The 7,663-nt window shown below is 40.0% G+C and overlaps 1 long non-coding RNA gene across 1 annotated transcript; it reads left to right on the top strand.

Annotated features, from left to right (window-relative positions):
• Positions 1–2,845: 2,845 nt before the first annotated feature.
• LOC147375076 (uncharacterized) lies at positions 2,846–7,445 on the top strand. Its single transcript, XR_015156503.1, has 2 exons — positions 2,846–2,985; positions 7,330–7,445. It is a non-coding gene; the product is annotated as an uncharacterized LOC147375076 (long non-coding RNA).
• Positions 7,446–7,663: the final 218 nt, after the last annotated feature.

Below are 7,663 nucleotides of genomic sequence, written 5' to 3'. Positions count from 1 at the left end.
AGACAACTCTGATTTGCTCTTCGTTTTGGGGAATTTTATCTGTTGGGGTTAAGGAAGGATACGTTCCTTCATTGCACAACCACTCATAGACAAGTCTTACTTTTCTTTTGCTTAGGCTATTGCAGGAGCCCTGCAAGGGATATTGCTATTTCCAGATCCTACCACTTACTCACTGATTCATCTTCTAAATCTACCTCCATTGCTTAAACATGATAGCCCTTTCTTGCTTCAAATAGAATAAAAATACTCAAGCTGGCTTTTAAGTTCAACTGCTTGCTACTTCTAAAAGCACAGAGTTGTTTGGTAGTTCCCCAATCATGTCCCCACTCCATCGCACATTACAGTTTTTCTGCCTATGCCTTGGTCAATCTGTAACCTCTTCCTGAAACTTCATCCCACTTGGACTAAATAGAATTGAGATATAGTATCATCTAGATTTTACTTCCTTGGGTACCCAAATCACTGCAGACAGTGACTTCAGGCATGAAATTAAAAGATGCTTGCTCCTTGGAAAGAAAGCTACGACAAACCTAGACAGTGTATTAAAAAACAGAGACATCACTTTGCCAAGAAAGGTTCATATAGTCAAAGCTATGGTTTTTCCAGTAGTCACATGTGAATGTGAGAATTGGACTATAAAGAAGGCTGAGTGCCAAAGAATTGACACTTTTGATTTGTGGTGCTAGAAAAGACTCTTGAGAGTCCCTTGGACTGCAAGGAGATCAAACCAGTCAATCATAAAGGAAGGGCTGAATATTCATTGGAAGGACTGATGCTGAAGCCGCTGCTCCAATACTTTGGCCACCTGATGCAAAGAGCCACACCGATCATTGGAAAAGACCCGGATGCTGGGAAAGATTGAAAGCAAAAGGAGTAGGAGGCAGCAGGGATGAACTGGTTAGATAGCATCACCAACTCAGTGGACATGAATCTGAGCAAACTCCGGGAGCTAGTAAAGGACAGGGAAGCCTGGAGTGCTTTGACTATACAGACCTCTCTCAGCAAAGTGATACCTCTGCTTTTAAATGTTGAGGTTTGTCATAGCTTTCCTTCCAACAAGCAAGCATCCTTCAATTTCATGGCTGCAGTCACTGTCCGAAGTGATTTTGGAGTCCAAGAAAAGAAAATCTGTCACTGCTTCCACATTTTCCCCTTCTCTTGGCCAGGAAGTGATGGGACCAGCTGACATGATCTTAGTTTTTTTAAAGTTGCATTTCAAGTAAGCTTTTCCACGCTCCTCTTTCACTCCCATCAAGAGGCTCTTTAGTTCCTCTTCACTTTTTGCCATTAGAGTAGTATCATCTGCATATCTGATCTTGATTCCGGTTTGTGATTCATCAAACCTGGTGTTTTGCATGATGTACTCTGCATTGTAGTTAAGCAGGGTAACGATATACAGCCTTGTATATTTGGCACTCCTTTCCCAATTTGGAACCAGTTAGTTGTTTCATGTCAGATTCTAACTGTTGCTTCGTGAGCTGCATACAGGTTTCTCAGGAGACAGGTAAGGTGGTCTAGTGTGTGTGTGCTAAGTTGCTTCAGTCATGTCTGGCTCTTTGTGACCCAGTGGACTGTAGCCTGCAGGCTTCTCTGTCCATGGAACTCTCCAGGCAAGAATACTGGAGTGGGTAGCCATGCCCTCCATTTTCCTGACTCACAGATCAAACCCTGGTCTCCTACATCTCCTGCATTGTCAGGCAGTTCTTTACCACTGGTGCCACTTGGGAAGTCCAAGGTGGTCTGCTACTCCCATCTCTAAGAATTCTCCATAGCTCGTTGTGATCCACACAAAGGTTTTCCCGTAGTTAATGAAGCAGAAGTAATTGTTTTTCTGAAATTCCCTTGCTTTCTCCATGATCCAACAAATGTTGGCAATTCGATCTCTGGTTCCTCTGCCTTTTCTAAATCCAGCTTGAACATCTGGAAGTTCATGGTTCACGTATTGTTGAAGCCTGGCTTGGAGAATTTTGAGCATTACTTTGCTAGCATGCAAGATGAGTACAGTTGTAGTTTGAGCATTCTTTGGCATTGCCTTTCTTTGGGATTGAAATGAAAACTGACCTTTTCCAGTCCTGTGGCCACTGCTGAGTTTTCCAAATTTGCTGGCATATTGAGTGCAGCACTTTCACAGCATCATCTTTCAGGATTTGAAATAGCTCGACTGGAATTCCATCACCTCCACTAGCTTTGTTCATAGGGATGCTTCCTGAGGCCCACTTGACTTCACATTCCAGGATGTCTGGCTCTAGGTCAGTGATCACACCATCGTGATTATCTGGGTCGTGAAGATCTTTTTTGTACAGTTCTTCTATGTATTCTTGTCACCTCTTCTTAATATCTTCTGCTTCTGTTAGGTCCATACCATTTCTGTCCTTTATTGAGCCCATCTTTGCATGAAATATTCCCTTGGTATCTCTAATTTTCTTGAAGAGATCGCTAGTCTTTCCCATTCTATTGTTTTCCTGTATTTCTTTGCATTGATCAGTGAGGACAGCTTTCTTATCTCTTCTTGCTATTCTTTGGAACTCTGCATTCAAATGGATATATCTTTCCTTTTCTCCTTTGCCTTTTGCTTCTATCCAAGCACAGACTTGGATAAGATCAGCAATCCTGAGCCACAGAGTTTTTGAGAACTAGAGAGGGGACCTGGTTGAGTGACTGGGTTTACTATTCAACCAGTCCATCCTATAGGAAATCAGTCCTGAATATTCATTGGAAGGACTGATGCTGAAGCTAAAACTCCAGTACTTTGGCCACCTGATCCAAAGAACTGACTCACTGGAAAAGACCCTGATGCTGGGAAAGATTGAAGGCAGGAGGAAAAGGGGACAACAGAGGATGAGATGGCTGGATGGCATCACCGACTCAATAGACTGAGTTTGAGTAAACTCCAGGAGTTGGTGATGGACAGGGAGGCCTGGCGTGCTGCAGTCCATGGGGTCGCAAAGAGTCGGACATGACTGAACAACTGAACTGAAACTGAAGGTATGCCATGGGTTGCTTAGAGCTTGGCATTTGGGGTATTTTAAAATGCGTGATCCATTTGTGTTAACCATAGTTGAGGTCAGGGGTACTTCTAAGCCATATGCAAAAGGAAGATAATAATGACTATTTCAGCTGTCAGTGTAGATGTGAGAATCTAATGAGAAAAGGGATTCATGTAAAGTGCAAATATGGTGCTGGTAGATATTAGATGTTCAATAAATGGCAACTGCTATTACTGCTCTTGAAAAGAAGGCAGGCTTTCTACTTTTCCTTCTTATGCTACTTGACAAATTTACTCTAATAAAGATTTTTTTTTTAATGACTTGAAATAAGAACATGATCAAACTATGTATTTTTGTGGGTGGGGGCAGTCTTTGCTTTTTGATTTAATTGCAAAATATAAACTTTCTGTTAATAAATGTGTGTAGTTAAATTTATTTAAAATTCATTAATAGGTGGCAATGTGATTATTCAGTGGTTGCCAGTGGCCAGGGGTGAGAGGTAGAGGTAGAAATTGATTGAGAAGGGACATTCAGAACTTTTTAGGGTAACAGAAATTTTTTGTCTTTTGATTGTGGTCATTGCATGTGTATATACATGCGTCAAAATTCGTCAAACCAATCTAAATGGGTGTTTTATTATTTGTATACTGTACCTCAGTAGAGCTAATTTTTTAAAAATTCCAATGTTTTTATAGGCCTTATTATTTTAATAGTTATCCCCTTTAAATTAATTTAATAACTGAATTTGGCATTTATTATTTTTATTATTCATTAATTTTTATGTTGGATAGTAAATAATTTAATACAGTTTAGTTTAACTTAGATAATATCAGTAATAGCAATGGAAATGAAATGGTAGGGGGGGACATGCTATTTTTATACACATATAAAGAGCCAAAATTATGACTCTGACTTAGACACAGTGCTGGGCTCTTGGGGTATAAATTGAGATAGACATGGTCCCTGATCTCAAGCAGTAGCTTACTGTCTAAGGAGGGGCACATCCACAGAGAAAGATAATTTCACCTTTAAAAAATTAAATATTTTTGAATAATTAAAATATTCATTTAGTTTTTAAACATTTTTACTGATCAAATATCTATTGATAGACAGTAAGTGTCCCTCCCTTCCCTGTCTCTCAGTCTCATAATTCTCCTCCTTGAAAGCAACTATCATGAAACAGATTATTCTATTCATATACACACATGTTTGTATATAGTATAGATATGATAGCATTATATTATAGTAGCTTTATTTTCTCTTTATTCTAGTTCTTCTCCTTGTTGTTGGTCTTTTAACTGAACAGTCTACTCTGGAGATAATTCCACAACAAACAAATCAAATAGGTAGTTTTCAATACAAGAAGTGATGACAAATTGAAATTATAATGGGAGTAATCACAGTTCAGGCATACCAAAATAGAGTGAGATGGCCATGGAGGATCTGGTCCCAGACACCTCTCTGCACCACTGAGAACTGGAACTTTCTTTGACCTGTAGCAGGCCCAAGGACGCTACCAGCTGTATTCAGAACACCACCTGCCACCTTATGATCACAAGTTCTGTCCTTGTAACTGTACAATCATTTCAACCCCAAGAAATCCTTACTTAGCATGCACCCTTACTTTTCGCCAGCTCCAGTTACAATCTTGATAAACAATTCATGTAACTAACTGTAACCTTGCAGCTTTTGCCTTTATAAGCCCCCCTCATTTTGTAGTCCGTTGGAACACACTTCAAGTGCTTCTTGAATTTGTGTTTCCTGGGCTGCAATCCTAACAAACCACAAATAAACACCCTTTCATTTCAATCAGTTCTTTGTTTCTCAAATTCTGGTTAACAGAAGATAAAAATAATGGTAGAGGAATGAGAAGAATTCCATGGGTGTACAGATTATTGGCTAACTAGGTAAAGGTTTCTGGAGGATTGATGAGGCTGCTTCGTCTTCTTTATGCATATTCCAAGATAAAAACATTTGAACTAATTAGTAAAATAAACTCTCTAGTGGTAGGCTGTGTGCAGCTGTGTGACACTGTCCCGAACTCTGATAGCTGTTTGGAGGGAGCAAAAACAGTATGTGAAGGTCAAAGGTAAAGAAAAGGTGTGGTATAGAAAGTAAGCCTAGAAAGAGGCACACCTAACCGCTAGAAGCCCAGAGGCGCAGGGAGGTCTAGAGTTATAGATGGTGTTTAGGATTAAAAGAAGCTTGTCTGTAGTTCTCTCTAACTAGGATCGCCAGATTTAGCAAAGAAAAATGCAGAGCATCCAGTTAGATTTCCAGTTGAGATAAACAATGTTTTAGTATAAGTATGTCCCAGATCCAAACTTAACAGTATTTTATCTGACATAAATGAGTCAAGCTGACCACTTGTCACCATGCACTTAAAAGAGAAAATAGGGAAATAAGCATTTTTAATGCAAAGAGTATAAAAAGAAGGAAATATGAGGAGCTAAGGCAAGATCCTTAAGGAGCTTATGATCCTTAAGGAGCTTATGGCATAAAGTAAAGAAGAACTAAAGAGCCTCTTGATGAAAATGAAAGAGGAGAGTGAAAAAGTTGGTTTAAAACTCAACATTCAGAAAACTAAGATCATGGCATCTGGTCCCATCACTTCATGGCAATAGATGGGGAAACAGTGGAAACAGTGTCAGACTTTATTTTTGGGGGCTCCAAAATCACTGCAGATGGTGATTGCAGCCATGAAATTAAAAGATGCTTATTCCTTGGAAGGAAAGTTATGACCAACCTAGATAGCATATTCCAAAGCAGAGACATTACTTTGCCAACAAAGGTCCGTCTAGTCAAGGCTATGGTTTTTCCTGTGGTCATGTATGGATGTGAGAGTTGGACTGTGGAGAAAACTGAGCACCGAAGAATTGATGCTTTTGAACTGTGGTGTTGGAGAAGACTCTTGAGAATCCCTTGGACTGCAAGGAGATCCAACCAGTCCATTCTGAAGGAGATCAGCCCTGGGATTTCTTTGGAAGGAATGATGCTAAAGCTGAAACTCCAGTACTTTGGCCACCTCATGCAAAGAGTTGACTTATTGGAAAAGACTCTGATGCTGGGAGGGACTGGGGGCAGGAGGAGAAGGGGACGACAGAGGATGAGATGGCTGAATGGCATCACTGACTCGATGGACGTGAGTCTGAGTGAACTCTGGGAGTTGGTGATGGACAGGGAGGCCTGGCGTGCTGCGATTCATGGGGTCGCAAAGAGTCGGACACGACTGAGTGACTGAACTGAACTGAACTGAAGGCAAGATTTGGTTGTTGAGTTTAGGGCTGGGGGTCCCAGGCCAAGGAGACAATTCTGATGGTCTGGGCTGCCAGGGCTGGGGCTTAGGTCTAACTCAAAAGGTCAGGACAGAAAAAGGCCTTCATGTTCAGGGCTAGGGAGGCAGTTCTTTTGGTCGGGATCACTAAGGACAGGGCCAATGAGATGGTTCCTATAGCCAGGAAAATGAGTAAATAAGTCAATATATTCAGAATAATGTGAGCCAGATTTCTGAGTATTGAAGAAGATAGAAATATAGGAAGCAGGAAAGTCTCTTTCAAACCCTGTGCTGCTGGACTAGAATTAGAAGTAGAGGTGTGAGCCTACTTGGTGTACATGTGTGTGTATAATATTAACCATTATAAGGAGAGAGAGAGAGAAGGTATATGTGTGTTAGATGTAATTATGTGCTAGTAAAAGGGCTTTCTTATTTAAAACAAAAACTGCTTTATAATGTTTGCTGATTTCCATGGTGAAAGTATTCCCACCATAGCTGATTTCAAAATGCCGTTAGTTTAACAGTATTCCAGTATATTTAATTGTAGACTTTTGCAAACCCTTGGAAGTTGATTCCAGATCAACTGTTTAGAGTGCACATAATATGTATCTTTGTGTGTGTGTGTGTGTGTGTGTGTGTGTGTGTGTGTGTGTGTAATCATACATTATTTCCCTATGGGTGTCCTACTTCGTAGTCCTAGAGAAAGGATGTACAAGAATGACATTCTAATAGCCATAAGCCCACCTAGCATCTACATTTTGACTTCTAAATACCATTCTTCATTAAAAAAAGAACAAACATATATGGAGAAATAGCTGATCCCATGACTAGGGTAGTAAAATATGTTATTTGTTCCTTACTAAAAGAATTGGTCAAAGAATGAGGAGGTAGTAAACTAAATATTGACCCTCATCAGTATCAGGTTCTAATCCTGGGACCCATAAATGTTACTCTACATGGAAAAGGGTCTTTGCAGATGTGATGAAGTTAATAAAGGATCTTGAGGCAGGGAAATTATCTTGGGTTATCCAGGTCAACTCTAAATGCAGTCATAATTGTCCTTTTAAGAAAGGTCTGAAGAAGAACATGGAGGAAGATGACAAGGCAGGAGGGAGAGATTGGAGTGGTATAACAACAAGGCAAGAATATCAGCAGCCACCAGAAGCTGGAAGAGATAAATAAAAGATTCTCCCTTGAGCCTCCAGCCTGATCTCTGCCTGTCCAGTGGACTTGACATTCTTGTCGAAAATCATTTCACTGTGTATATATATATATATATATATGCAAGGTTATTTTTTCTGGGCTTTCTATTCTTTTCTGTTGAACTATATGTCTGTCTTTATACCAATACCACACTTTTTTGATTATTGTAGCTTTGGATTAAGCTTTGAAACCAGGAGGA

This window comes from Bos grunniens, chromosome 3, assembly GCF_055505025.1.
Source record: "Bos grunniens cultivar Pamir isolate PY7600 chromosome 3, Bosgru_T2T1.0, whole genome shotgun sequence".
Classification (NCBI taxonomy): domain Eukaryota; kingdom Metazoa; phylum Chordata; class Mammalia; order Artiodactyla; family Bovidae; genus Bos; species Bos grunniens.
The sequence above is the reverse complement of the archived record's forward strand: the minus strand, read 5'-3'. Positions and strand labels throughout refer to the sequence as shown.